This window comes from Bombina bombina, chromosome 8 (assembly GCF_027579735.1).
Source record: "Bombina bombina isolate aBomBom1 chromosome 8, aBomBom1.pri, whole genome shotgun sequence".
NCBI lineage: Eukaryota > Metazoa > Chordata > Amphibia > Anura > Bombinatoridae > Bombina > Bombina bombina.
In genome coordinates this window covers 157939058-157955257 of record NC_069506.1, presented here as the reverse complement: position 1 = coordinate 157955257, position 16200 = coordinate 157939058, and positions in this window count along the sequence as shown.

The following is a 16200-nucleotide window of genomic DNA, read 5'->3' as shown; positions in this document are numbered from 1 at the left end:
CCTTCCTCTGTCTGGAGACATCCATAGAAAAGTCCTGGAACAGGAGTAATTTTGAACCTTCATACAAGAGTTCCCTGTGGGTGCGGTAGGCCCTTAGGATTTTCAGCTTTACTTGAAAGTTGAGACACTTGAATATGACCTGTCTAGGTCTTGCTCCTGCCTGGTCTAGGGCCCTCTCTGGACCCACACGGTGGGCCCTCTCAACATCTATGGGTAGTATGTCAGGGTGTAGGCCCAGCATCCTCGGTAGTTTGAGTGCTGTGAATTCAAGCAGGTCTTTGCCTTTGATGGACTCAGGGACTCCCACAATGCGCAAATTGTTGCGACGGCTTCTATTCTCCAGATCGTCTATACGATCTTGGAGTGTTTGAGTTTTCTTTACCAGTTGCTTGATTGTAGTTGCTGAGGCGATTTGTCTGTCTTCCACATCAGAAATGCGGGTTTCAGCTTGGGTGAGTCGAGAGGAAAACTGTCGCACCTCGCTTGTAAGCGTGTCTACGCCTGCTTGCAGAGAGTCCATTTTGGGGAGAAAAAAAGATTTTAAAGATTTTAATTCTTGTAGGAGAAAGGATTGTGGGTCAGGGTCTAAGACCCCTCCATGCTCCGAGAAGGTCGAGGTTTCTGGTTGTAATTCAGTGGTCTGTTTCAGCTTCTTTTCATTGGTTTTTGATCTGTGAGTCATGCTAGATTTGGTAGCAGGAGACAGCTTAAAGAAGTACTTATCCACTTTCATTAGAAAGGGGGAGGGAAGGGGATCTTAATGGATGCCAACGAGTTAGGCACAGTATCCGCAGGTTCAGGCCAACACTTGCAGTGACGAGTGGATTTGTGCAGACAGATATCTCTTTAACCTACGGAGTTAATTAGCTATTGGTCAGGGTGCCGGAGGACAAATATGTTGGTGCACCCACCAAGAAGAGATGTCTAGAGGATTGTTTCAGTAGATTATGCTTAGAACCCCTGCGGTTGGCTTGGAGAACAGGAACACATAAGTGCCTAAGTGTAGCTTGTCAGTTGCTTATGGGCCACATGGGTGTTCTCTAGTACAACACAGTTCTAAAGTGTAGATGTTGCAGTGTGGGTTTAACTAACTGGTGCAGAGTAAAAGAAAGAACTGTTTGCTGAGTTCACGTGGCAATTATAAAGTCCCAAGCAGACTATTCAGCCAGCAAAGTTTCCCATGCGGTTTCACTTAATCCCCTTAACAGTGAGGTGCCTGTAAGCTCAACTTCAGAGTGTTTACTTTACCCCAGGTCCTTATCTGACCCCTTCCTCTCCCCACGGGGTGGTGGATGTAGCTTGATCAGTGCTGCTTGTTACTCGATGTTTCCCCCACCGCGTTCAGCGCGGTATTTACTGTGGTCTGTGATCTGCGTCTGAGGGACCTCCAAGATGGCGCCGGTCAGTGAAGGCGTCTAACCGTTTGTGGCCTCCGGTTGCCGGAGCGGGTGAAATATGCTCCGCGCACAATGTTAGACAGCTGGCACTTTGCCTCTTCTGTAAGTCCAGCAAGTCTGGCGTGCGGGACCCGGCAGTTAAATGCCCGAATTTAACTTAGTTATGCCCCGACCAGCGGAGCTCTGTGAGGAGTCGACTGCTCGCTTGGTCCACCCACCGGAAGTCATCGGAATCTCAATTTGTTTTTAAGGATTTTGCAGGCTCCTCATTTTGAGCCTATACATTCTTTGTATATTAAACTACTTTCTTGAAAATTGTTGTTTCTTTTGGCTATCTCTTCTGCTAGAAGAGTTTGAGTTCTAGGCTCTCTCTTGTGAGTCTCCTTATCTGATTTCCCATCAAGATAAAGCTGGTTTGCAGACTTCGTTTACATTTTTGCCTAAAGTTGTGAATTCTAACAATATTAATAGGGAAATTGTTGTTCCTTCCTTGTGTCCTAATCCTAAGAATTCTCTTGAAAGAGCTTTACATTCTTTGGATGTGTTAAGAGCTTTGAAATATTATGTTGAGGCTACTAAGGATTTCAGAAATACTTCTAGTCTATGTGTTACTTTCTCTGGTTCTATGAAAGCCTCTGTCATTTCTTTGGCATCTTGGTTAAAACTTTTGATTCACAAAGTTTATTTGGAGGCGGGGCAGTCTCCGCCTCAGAGAATTACAGCTCATTCTACTACATCAGTTGCCACTTCTTGGGCTTTCAAGAATGAAGCTTCAGTTGATCAGATTTGCAAAGCAGCAGCTTGGTCTTCTTTGCATACATTTACTAAATTTTACCATTTTTATGTATTTGCTTCTTCTGAAGCAGTCTTTTGTAGAAAGGTTCTCCAGTCAGCTGTCTCAGTTTGATTCTACTGCCTATAATTTGAGTTTTTTGCAATTTTTAAGAAAACTTAATTATTATTTGGATTTAATTTCTCAGCGGAAATAGCTGTTTTTATTTTATCCCTCCCTCTCTAGTGACTGTGGATTTCCACATCTTGAGTATTATATCCCAAACGTCACTAGCTCATGGACTCTTACCACTTACATGAAAGAAAACTTTAATAATTTTTTGTAAGAACTTACCTGATAGATTAATTTATTTCATAGTGGCAAGACTCCATGACATCCACCCTATTTTTTAGTAGTTATGATTTTTTTTGTATAAAAGCACATTTTTTTTTTCCCAGTTGCTCTTTTTGTATGCTTTTTTACTTCTTTTTACACCTCACTACTTGTCTATATGTTAAACTAAGGTATGAGTATGGAGGGAGGTGTATTTATAGGCATTTTGAGGTTTGGGAAACTTTGCCCCCTCCTTGTAGGAATGTATACCCCATACGTCACAAGCTCATGGACTCTTGCCACTATGAAATAAATGAATTTAGCAGATAAGTTCTTACATAAAATATGTTTTATATGTATATATATATATATATATATATATATATATATCCCAGGGACGGTTTGCACACGCAAGCCTGCTTCCCACAATGTAAAAAGCAGCAGTCATCAAACCGCTTCTTCTCACACTCTCTACCAGTTCTGAGTTTGCGGAGAAAAATCACTCCGAACACTTTCACTCGGGGTAAATTACAAGCCCTTCTCTCGTGCAATTGCTTAGGAGAGAGAAGGGGCGGTGGTACAAACTTGCTTGAGTGTGTAATGGTACACAGGACAGTGGAGGAACAGGATCAGCTTCCCTTATGCTGCAAAACCGTGAGGACAGGTTCACAAGTTGAGAACATTGTCCTTACAGCAGTTAGTACATATCGGCCTGTGTGTTTTAATGTTAGAGAAATGTTAATAATAAATCTAAAGCAACATGTTATTAATTTGAAACACTATGAAATTATGTTATTAGTTAAGTAAAAAACAAAAAAAAAAAAATACATTACACACAGTGCAACACATAGCACTTAAACAATAAGCACAACTTGAGACCTTAAGTGTTAGGGCTAAAATAAAAGCATAACAAAACACATGTAAAACTTATTAAAATAAAGTATATGGCAAGTTGTTTGAATGGGAAGAATTGAAAGGTCTATATGTATGTGCATATATACATGCATACACAAATAAAATTACACACACACACACATATATATATAAATATATATATATATATATATATATATATATATATATATATATATATATATATATATATATATATATATATACTTTTGAACCCATACTTTTGAACCCATCCCAGTTAAACACCCTGTAAAATACCATATCCATTTAAAAAACAATGTGAACAGTGAACACCATTTTTTGTTTTTAAAATAGAAATACTTGAAATAGCGTTCTTCACTCAAAAGAAAATTTATATATAATCTCTCTATTTGTATTATGTCTAGGGATGGGCAAATGTGCAAATTTTCGAATTTCGAATGTAAAACGAATGTTATTACCGAAATTCGAATTCTAAATTCGAATGTCGATAAGAACGAATATTCTTAAAAATTCGAAAATCGAATGTTATTTATAGTTTTCGAATGTCACTTTCGAATTCGAATGTTTATAATTATATTGAATGTCTACATTCGAAATTCGAATTCGAATATAAATTCGAATTTTTCGAATTCGAATATAAATTCGAATTTTTCGAATTCGAATATTGCATAATTCGAATATTACATTTAAAAGCATTAGAAATACTATTACAATCTAAATTCGAATTTTTCAAATTCGAATACACGTATTGTATAATTCGAATATTACATTTAAAGAAAAAGCATTAGAAATACTATTACAATCTAAATTCGAATTTTTCGAATTTGAATATTGCATAATTCAAATATTACATTTAAAAGCATTAGAAATACTATTACAATCTAAATTCAAATTTTTCGAATTCGAATACACGTATTGCATAATTTGAATATTACATTTAAAGGGACAGTCTAGTCCAAAATAAACTGTCATGATTCAGATAGGGCATGTAATTTTAAACAATTTTCCAATTTACTTTTATCACCAATTTTGCTTTATTCTCTTGGTATTCTTAGTTGAAAGCTTAACATAGGAGGTTTATATGCTACTTTCTTAGACCTTGAAGGCCACCTCTTTTCAGAATGCATTTTAACAGTTTTTCACCACTAGAGGGTGTTAGTTCATGTTTTTCATATAGATAACACTGTGCTCATGCACGTGAAGTTATCTGGGAGCAGGCACTGATTGGCTAAACTGCAAGTCTGTCAAAAGAACTGAAATAAAGGGGCAGTTTGCAGAGGCTTAGATACAAGATAATCACAGAGGTTAAAAGAATATTAATATAACTGTGTTGGTTATGCAAAACTGGGGAATGGGTAATAAAGGGATTATCTATCTTTTAAAACAATAACAATTCTGGTGTAGACTGTCCCTTTAAATAAAAAGCATTAGAAATACTATTACAATCTAAATTCGAATTTTTCGAATTCGAATATTGCATAATTCGAATATTACATTTAAAAGCATTAGAAATACTATTACAATCTAAATTCGAATTTTTCGAATTTGAATACACGTATTGCATAATTCGAATATTACATTTAAAGAAAAAGCATTAGAAATACTATTACAATCTAAATTCGAATATTTCGAATTTGAATACACGTATTGCATAATTCGAATATTACATTTAAAGAAAAAGCATTAGAAATACTATTACAATCTAAATTCAAATTTTTTTAATTCGAATATTGCATAATTCGAATATTACATTTAAAGAAAAAGCATTAGAAATACTATTACAATCTAAATTCGAATTTTTCGAATTCAAATATTGCATAATTCGAATATTACATTTAAAGAAAAAGCATTAGAAATACTATTACAATCTAAATTCGAATTTTTCGAATTCGAATATTTTCGAATGTAATCGTAAAATTCAAAACCGAACATTCGAAAATCGAATGTTAGAATGTTATGTAAACATTCGAAATTCGATTAGAACGAACAAATGTGTTAAAATTTGTGCCGTTTTTCGAATGTTGCGAAACATTCGCCCATCCCTAATTATGTCTCCCTAAGGAAAAAAGGGGCAATCAGACATGGACTCCTTGCTCAGTGTGCTTAGAGTAATATGGCTACACCTCACTGAGGCCCAATGAAGGTTGGGAAAAAAAAGAAACAAAACAAAACAAAAAAACACATGTTTGCCTGTGTTTGCTGTATTTTCTTGTTCAGAGAGGAACTGTCTGGTATTTTGGGGCTGGACTGATCTTAATAGGCGGGATCAGACTGATATCCAACAGGAAAGTTCTACTCTGTGAAAAGCATTACTGGGCTAAAAGAGTCTGCACCCAGGTGGTAAATCACCATAGAACACGCTAACAATGTATTGAGCTGATTGTTTGTTCCTGAGAGTGCGCTTCTCTCTATGTGTATTATGTCTCTCTAAAGGAAAAAGGGGCAACCAGACGTAGACTCCTTGCTCCATGTGCTTAGAGGAATATGGTTAAACATCACTGATGAGGCCCAATGAAGGCTGAAACGATCTCCTGGGGTTGCTGTATTCCTTGTTCAGAGAGGAATTGCCTGATATTTTGGTGCTGGAGTGGCATTAATAGGCGGGATCAGACTAATATACTACAGGAAAGATCTATTCTGTGAAAAGCATTACTGGGATAAACGTAGGCTGCATCGAGGTGGTAAATCGCCATAGAACAGGCTGACAAGTTATTGAGTTGGTTGTTTGTTCATGAGAGTGCGCTTCTCTCTATGTAAATTACATCTCCCTAAGGAAAAAAAGGGGCAAAACGTGGGATAATTTCTCAATGTGCTGAGAGGGGCATTATTTTTTTATTTAAATTAAAAATACCCCAACAGTATATTCAGGTTTAAGTTGTAAAATGACACATGTATATACATGTACACATAGTTCGGGGTCTTCTTCTTTTCTCTTGCACATGAGATTTAAATCAGGACTTGTTTTATAGTCTAAGAAGGATAAGATTGATATATGTTGTTTTTTGTACTTTATTATGAACATGTTCTTGATTTGACTTATGTAAGATACCCTGCAAGGTGCAATGAAAATGTGAATTTTTGATTTGTTTATATTGTTGGATTATAAATAAAGTATATATATAAAAAAAAGAGAATAAGATTTTAAACAACATTCCAATTTACTTCTTTTATCTTATTTGCTGCAATCTTTAGATATCCTTTGTTAAAGAAATAGCAATGCACATTGGTGAGCCAATCACATGAGGCATCTATGTGCAGCCACCAATCAGAAGCTACTGAGCCTATCTAGATATGTTTTTCAGGAAAGAATATCAAGAGAATGAAGCAAATTAGATAATAGAAGTAAATTAGAAAGTTGTTTAAAATGGTAATCTCTATCTGAATCATGAAAGAAAAAAATTGGGTTTAATGTCCCTTTAAATGGTAGTGAAAACATTTCAGTTTAATTTGGAAATGATGCAAACTGAGACTTTATATCAGCCCCAGGGTTCTCCAGTTACCTTCTCCCTCCCTTGTAAAATGTTGTATCCCAGAGAGCTTCATTACTTTCTATGGAAGGTGTTTCTCATCGCTATGTGATTTCCAGGTTCCTTCCCTTCTCTTAATTCTGCCTCTGTGAAGTCTGCTCTATAATCAGAATTTGTAAAATCACAATCTTAAATACACTGCTGTACACAAAATAAAATACAAAATATAAAGTGCACAGTTTAAATGTAATCAAATTTAATCAGAAGTGTAAAGTGATATAAAATAGAAAGCACAAAGGGTAAATGCAGCAGAACTGTCATGTCATGCAGTGCTATATTGCACTGGGATTGTCTCTCCTTCACATACAGAAATCCTGGGAATGCCTTTTGGAGAAGTAAAGAAAAATCTGCCTTTTGGAAATTTAACTAGGGATCCCGCAGTGCTGGAGGATCATTTTAGAATATTTCACCTGAGCAGAGAGGTTTTGAATATCAGGGCCTATGTGCATTGGTATATGTATATTATTCTAGGCCTTAAAGGGCCACTAAACACAGCAGATTAACAAAACCAATAGATGCATAATAAAAAGATATAAAGAAAATGTAAGCTCTTTGTGCTCTACCTGAATCGTAAAAGTTTAATTTTGACTTGACTGTCCCATTAATTGGTTATCTGGTTACTCAAAATTGAACTGTATAGGCTTATAAGGTTCCACCTTTTTCTGAGTGTATTAAATGAAAAATTCAATCAACAATTGTATTAAAATAACATTTTTGTAAACTTAAGTTTAGTTAATATTCTCTTAAGATTTAACTACTTGTTCATATTGGGTAATAATTATACTGTTTTAACAATGTGCCTGCAGAGAATTATGCTCATTAAGAAATCATTGTTGGTCCTGATGGATTACTTCTTTGTGATTAATTAACAGTCTCTAAGATAAAAAGCTTTCTTAAGACATCTGGTAGATATATAGAAAAGAAAATATCCTATTTTACAAATGTTAAGAAATCTTTATATTTTTATGTTATCAGAAGATATATTTATCTCTGTAACATTTTATATAATTTGTCTCAAAAGGAATTAATTTATCTGTGTAAATATTTTATTCATTTTCTTTTCAAATTATGTGTCTGTATTATATGACTAATATTTCAGATGATTAAAGGGAAGCTAAAGTTAGCACATTGCTTTAACAGAAATTAAAATAGTTTTTAAAAACTAAATTGAGTACTTACCTCTTTACTATTTTTTTTATGTTATGCTGCACATATTTCCATATCAGCAGAACACTTTACACAGAAGAAAGAAGGATCTGATTTTAGACTTAAAAAATGTGATTTAATAATGTAAGGCAGGGCTCGACAAATTTGTCCAAAATCTCTGAGCCAGCCCTTGAATTTAGGAGCCAGAAACTTTTGACCATCCATATATATATATATATACTTCATTCAATTATAGACCAGTACTCTCCAAAAAAATAAGGCAATTATCCAGGGTGCTCCTGAACATTCGTATCTACACTTCAAAAATAGACAGGCACTCTCCAGTATTAAATCCAAAGTTTTTTTCTTTTTATTGTGACGTTTCGGGGTATTTAGCCCCTTCCTCAGACAGAAAAATACATATACAACACACATCAAACTTACCCTCCTATATACCCCACAAAGTGCAAATGAGTGAACACAGGTGTGTCGGATCGGCATCCCATTAGCGCTACTGAGCATGTGCAAATGGCCAATTACGGCAACACACCTGGATCAGAACAAAAAAAGCAAATGAGAAATGCACAAGTCTAATTGTAATAATTGGCAACATCTAAGCTCTAAGTAATTCTTCAATCAATCTCAGATTAGCAGCTGGCAAACAATCAGAAGACATTGAGAGATAAACGTAATTAACTGCAAATGTCAATGACGATATAGAACACCTGTGCTTACACAAATAGTATGGTTATGTGCAAGGGCAAAAACGTAACATGGGTGGTCACCCCTGTAAATACAGCATCACATAGTATACTATGAGGCTCATGATATTATATAGGCGGCAAAACACAATATACCAACAGTTAAACCAACAATAAACAATAACAACCCAAATACAGTAGATAGTAAACAGGGCAACGTAAAAGGTCATATGTGTGATAAATTAATGACCCATGTACATTAATCAGGGTTCAGTTGACACACAACTAGTGGGAAGTAATACTCAACGTCAGTGCACAAATTTCGTTACCTACACATGTTTGGCGCAATGTCTTTAACTATGTGTTTAACCTGAAGTGGCTACCGTATCAAAGTATCAGGCCACCCAAGCCCATAGATGCATAATTGTTTACACTTGTCCCCAATGAAAAACTACTGGTTTTGTGATATAGATCACTGTAGACTGTATGTTTCTGTCTCCCCAAATATGTGGTGGGTATTTACCTATGTGCTTAAAGGACCAGTCAACACTGTAGATTTGCATAATCAACAAATGCATGATAAGAAGACAATGCAATATCACTTAGTCTGAACTTCAAATGAGTAGTAGATTTTTGTTAAATAAATTGCAAAGTTATGTCTATTTCCACTCCCCCTGTATCATGTGACAGTCATCAGCCAATCACAAATGCATATACGTATATGCTGTGAATTCTTGCACATGCTCAGTAGGAGTTGATAACTCAAAAATTGTAAATATACAAAGACTGTGCACATTGTGTTAATGGAAGTAAATTGGAAAGTTGTTTAAAATTGTATCCTCTATCTGATTCATGAAGTTTAATTTTGACTTGAGTGTCCCCTTAACCTATTGACTGTGGCTGGTGTAGCACGTTACTTTGGTTAAACCAATCAATAACTCACAGCGACCTTATGTTGCAACATAGCTAGTGAAGAACACATAATGTATGAACAACAGTTTAGAACAAATCTCAGCAGTCATAACTGCGGCTAGGCATCGCATATAGGTGGGCCAGTGTGCCAGACACCCCGTCAATATGGATAGGTACATAATTATTGGATGTTAAACTATTCAGCAAAACAGCCAAGTGGAAAACATTATACAATGTGTTACACAATATCAGACTCGTATAATAAATCAGAGGAAACAATGCATATCCATGTTGGTATTAAGTCCTCTAGGCACTAAAGTTTGTAATTTGAAAATCCATCTGCTCTCTTTCTGTAGCAGCAGTTTTGCTCTGTCACCACCCCTATTCAGAGGTGGGACATGATCAATGATCATGTATTTTAGCTCAGAGACTGAGTGCTTGGCAGATAAAAAGTGCTTGGCGACCGGTTGGTCTGCCTTACCTTTGGCTAATGTGCTTCTGATGGCACACTGATGATTAGCCATGCGGGTCCTCAAGTCATCGTTTGTTTTACCAACATAGTATTTACCACAGCTACAATGTATCAGGTAAACAACAAAATTGGTGGTACAGGTCAGGCAAAATTTTATAAAGTATCTTTTGTTGCTCCAAGGATGCGTAAAGAATTTACCTTGGGTGAGGCCGTTACAAGTAGTGCATCCACTACATCTGTAGCATCCATTTCTTGGTGTTCCCAACCAGGTACCTGGATTGTAAATGCTTTAAAGTCAGGTCGCATCAGAATATCATGTAGTGACTTGCTCCTCTTGTATCCAATTCTCGGGACCTCGTAATCATGCAGTGGGAGACTTTTGTCACTCTTGATAGTTTCCCAATTCTTCCTCAGTATCCCAGGTGTTTCCCATTTGTCAGGAGTGAAAGTAGTGACAAACTTGAGCCTCTTCTCAGTCCCAACCTCACCTGTTTTCTTTACTAGTGCTTCATCTTGGGTAAGACCTAAAGTTTAATTCAATGTTGTTTGGAGATTCTTCTTTTAGTATCCCCTGCTCAGGAATTTCTTATTCATATCACATAGTTGTTCTTCTCGTAGTGTTGTCACTGAGTTGTTCCTAATCACCCTTTTCAATTGAGACTTCGGAAGAGCCCGTTTAAGGGCCGGGGGGGGTGACAACTGTCAGCTTTAAGCAGGGAGTTCCTGTCAGTCTCTTTGCTGTAGAGGGTTGTGTCAAGATGTTGGTGGTTTTTAAAGATTCTTAGCTCCAAGAAGTCAATTTGCATTTTTGAGTATGTCAGCTTAAATTTCAGATTCTCATTCGCTTGGTTTAAAGTCTCGGACCAGATGATGAGTTCCTCCTCTGTGCCTGACCAGATCAAGAACAAATCATCTATATATCTCCTGTATAGCCGTATCCTAGTGTCCTTAAAGCACTCAGTCATGTGTTCCTCAAATTCAGACATAAAGATGTTTACGTAAGATGGGGCCACATTGGACCCCATCGCCGTTCCCGCTGTCTGCAAATAGTACTTCTGTTCAAACTTGAAGTAGTTGAGTGTTAAACAGTATTCCAAGAGCTGTGCCAATACATCGATTAGTGGGCCTATATACGGGTATTTTTTCAAGTGTGATTGTACTGCAGCTAAGCCACCATTGTGGGTAATCACTGTATATAGGCTCATCATTTCTAGTGTAATTCTAGTAATTCTTTAATAGTTTGATCAGCTCAATAGAGTCAAGTAGGAAGGAAGCTTTATTGTGAACTATTGGTTGTAAAAAGCTGTCAACAAAAGTAGCCAATATCTACAATAATTAACCTCTAGCTGAGATGATTGGACGCCCCGGTGGATGCAGTGGGTCTTTATGAACTTTAGGCAATGTATAAATGATGGGTATCACAGGATTTTTCACCGTAAGGAATTCTTTATTTGCAGTGCTGATAAAGCCCATCTCATTAATGAGTGTTAAGTACCTATCAATCTGTTTCTTGAACACTTTTGTAGGATCAGTTGTCAATTTTTTATAACTATTAGTGTCTGCCAACTGTCCAAGTATTTCATTCCGGTAATTATCATACTCCATCAGGACCAAGGCTCCGCCCTTGTTTGCCTCCATGATTACCAGGGTTGGGTCTTTTTTCAATGTATTCAAAGCTTGCCATTCTGCAGCATAGAGATTCTTCTTAACATTATGTTTATGTTCATCACAAGAGTCATAAACTTGGTCTGTGACCATTCTGGAAAAAGTTTTAATGCTTGCATTGTTACTCTTGGGGTCAAATTTGCTTTTGCCCCTGAATTTGTCCTGTTCACCACTGGAATCCCTGAAAAAATCTTTGAGTTTTAAAGTTTGATTAAACTTAAACATATCAACATGTAAGTCAAATTTGTTGGCAGTTGTAGTGGGTACAAAAGTTAATCCTCTGTGGAGCAATTTTTGCTCTGTCTCAGTTAGTTCATGTTTGTTGAGATTCATGGTGTTGCTTGTCCCCATTAGTATCGTCTTCTCCACTGTCGGGGTGGTCTCCCCCGTACTCTGTCTGCCGTGCCTTCCCCTTCTTGTGCAGTGCCCACATTGTTTTATTGAACGAGTAGTCATCCTTTGGCTCTGTTGTTGGGGGGCCGCAGGTGTGAGTGTGGTCTCATTGCTACAACTGACAACAAATTTGACTTACATGTTGATATGTTTAAGTTTAATCAAACTTTAAAACTCAAATAATTTTTCAGGGATTCCAGTGGTGTACAGGACAAATTCAGGGGCAAAAGCAAATTTGACCCCAAGAGTAACAATGCAAGCATTAAAACTTTTTCCAGAATGGTCACAGACCAAGTTTATGACTCTTGTGATGAACATAAACATAATGTTAAGAAGAATCTCTCAGCTGCAGAATGGCAAGCTTTGAATACGTTGAAAAAAGACCCAAAACTGGTAATCAGGGAGGCAGACAAGGGCGGAGCCTTGGTCCTGATGGAGTATGATAATTACCGGAATGAAATGCTTGGACAGTTGGCAGACACTAATACTTATAAAAAATGACAACTGATCCTACAAAAGTGTTCAAGAAACAGATTGATGGGTACTTAACACTCATTAATGAGATGGGCTTTATCAGCACTGCAAATAAAGAATTCCTTATGGTGGAACATCCTTTGATACCCATCATTTATACATTGCCTAAAGTTCATAAAGACCCACTGCATCCACCGGGGCATCCAATCATTTTGGCTAGAGGTTCATTATTGCAGACATAGGCTAATTTTGTTGTAGCTTCCTTCCTACTTGACTCTATTGAGCTGATCAAACTATTAAAGGATGAACAGAATGTATCTGATGAGGATATTCTCGTCACACTAGATGTGACGAGCCTATATACAGTGATTCCCCACAATGGTGGCTTAGCTGCAGTACAATCACACTTGAAAAAAATACCCGTATATAGGCCCACCAATCGATGTATTGGCACAGCTCTTGGAATACTGTTTAACACTCAACTACTTCAAGTTTGAACAGAAGTACTATTTGCAGACAGCGGGAATGGCGATGGGGTCCAATGTGGCCCCATCTTACGCAAACATCTATATGTTTGAATTTGGGGAACACATGACTGAGTGCTTTATGGACACTAGGATACGGCTATACAGGAGATATATAGATGATTTGTTCTTGATCTGGTCAGGCACAGAGGAGGAACTCATCATCTGGTCCGAGACTTTAAACCAAGCGAATGAGAATCTGAAATTCAAGCTGACATACTCAAAAATGCAAATTGACTTCTTGGACCTAAGAATCTTTAAAAACCACCAACATCTTGACACAACCCTCTACAGCAAAGAGACTGACAGGAACTCCCTGCTTAAAGCTGACAGTTGTCACCCCCCGGCCCTTAAACGGGCTCTTCCGAAGTCTCAATTGAAAAGGGTGATTAGGAACAACTCAGTGACAACACTACGAGATCAACAACTATGTAATATGAATAAGAAATTCCTGAGCATGGGATACTACAAGAAGAATCTCCAAACAACATTGAATGAACTGGGAGGTCTTACTCAAGATGAAGCACTAGTAAAGAAAACAGGTGAGGTTGGGACTGAGAAGAGGCTCACGTGTGTCACTACTTTCACTCCTGACAAATGGGAAACACCTGGGATATGGAGGAATAATTGGGAAACTATCAAGAGTGATAAAAGTCTCCCACTGCATGATTACGAGGTCCCGAGAATTGGATACAAGAGGGGCAAGTCACTACATGATATTCTGATGCGACCTGACATTAAAGCAAGTTACAATCCAGGTACCTGGTTGGGAACACCAAGAAACGGATGCTACAGATGTAGTGGATGTACTACTTGTAACGGCCTCACCCAAGGTAAATTCTTTACGCATCCTTGGAGCAACAAAAGATACTTTATAAAATTTCGCCTGACCTGTACCACCAATTTTGTTGTTTACCTGCTACATTGTAGCTGTGGTAAATACTATGTTGGTAAAATGAACGATGACTTGAGGACCCGCATGGCTAATCAGCGTTGTGCCATCAGAAGCACATTAGCAACAGGTAAGGCAGACCAACCGGTCGCCAAGCACTTTTTATCTGCCAAGCACTCAGTCTCTGAGCTAAAATACATGATCATTGATCATGTCCCACCTCTGAATAGGGGTGATGACAAAGCAAAACTGCTGCTACAGAAAGAGAGCAGATGGATTTTCAACTTACAAACTTTAGTGCCTAGAGGACATGGATATGCATTGTTTCCTCTGATTTATTATATGAGTCTGATATTGTGTAACACATTGTATAATGTTTTCCACTTGGCTGTTTTGCTGAATAGTTTAACATCCAATAATTATGTACCTATCCATATTGACGGGGTGTCTGGCCCACTGGCCCACCTATATGCGATGCCTAGCCGCAGTTATGACTGCTGAGATTTGTTCTAAACTGTTGTTCATACATTATGTGTTCTCCACTAGCTATGTTGCAACATAAGGTCGCTGTGAGTTATTGATTGGTTTAACCAAAGTAACGTGCTACACCAGCCACAGTCAATAGGTTAAGCACATAGGTAAATACCCACCACATATTTGGGGAGAAAGAAACATACTGGTATGATATTAATGGTCTGATACGGATCGCCTTATCACATTAGAGTATGAATTTGTGAGTTATACTGAACAAACACATTATTAACTATTTGTAACTAATACTGACATATGGTAATATGTATTTGCGGGTATTAGGTGACCAGTTTGTAATCCTTGTGACTCTACAGTGATCTATATCACAAAACCAGTAGCTTTTCATTGGGGACACGTGTAAACAATTATGCATCTATGGGCTTGGGCGGCCTGATACTTCGATACGGTAGCCACTTCAGGTTAAACAAGTAGTTAAAGACATTGCGCCAAACATGTGTAGGTAACGAAATTTGCACACTGACGTTGAGTATTACTTCCCACTAGTTGTGTATGTGTCAACTGAACCCTGATTAATGTAAATGGGTCATTAATTTATCACACATATGACCTTTTAGGTTGGCCCGTTTACTATCTACTGTATTTGGGTTGTTATTGTTTATTGTTGGTTTAACTGTTGGTATATTGTGTTTTGCCGCCTATATAATATCATGAGCCTAATCGTATATTATGTGATGCTGTATTTACAGGGGTGACCACCCATGTTACTTTTTTGCCCCTGCACATAACCATACTATCTGTGTAAGCACAGGTGTTCTATATCGTCATTGTCATCTGCAGTTAATTACGTTTATCTCTGAATGTCTTCTGATCGTTTGCCAGCTGCTAATCTGAGATTGATTGAAGAATTATTTACAGTTTAGATGTTGCCAATTATTACAATTAGACTTGTGCATTTCTCATTTGCTTTTTTGTTCTGATCCAGGTGTGTTGCCGTAATTGGCAATTTGCACATGCTCAGTAGCGCTAATGGGATGCCGATCCGCCACACCTGTGTTCACTCATTTGCACTTTGTGGGGTATATAGGAGGGTAAGTTTGATGTGTGTTGTATATGTATTTTTCTGTCCGAGGAAGGGGCTAAATACCCTGAAACGTCACAATAAAAGGAAAAAAACTTTGGATTTAATACCGGAGAGTGCCTGTCTGTTTTTGAAGTGTGTGTGTATATATATATATATATATATATATATATATATATATATATTTTTTTTTTATGTCACAGCTGCAAGACCTAAAAATGATCCAGTCACACCAAGCTACATTTTAGGTGTGATGGCTGAATGTGGTGGTGTCTTGGAGACCCTATACCAGGTTGCCAGAGACTCATTTTAAGGATTCAATGGCTCCCTGATGCCTGAGTTTGTCAAGTCCTGATGTAAATAATATAATTAAGTTTATTTATTTTTGTTCAAATAAATAAAAGGAACATATTATTATATTTTTAATAATCTATTAATTACAACTGGGCAACAGAAACAATAGAAATATAAAAAAACAGTTTCAATGAGAATGTTTGGGCAATTTTTTGTAAAATTATAGGGCATTGC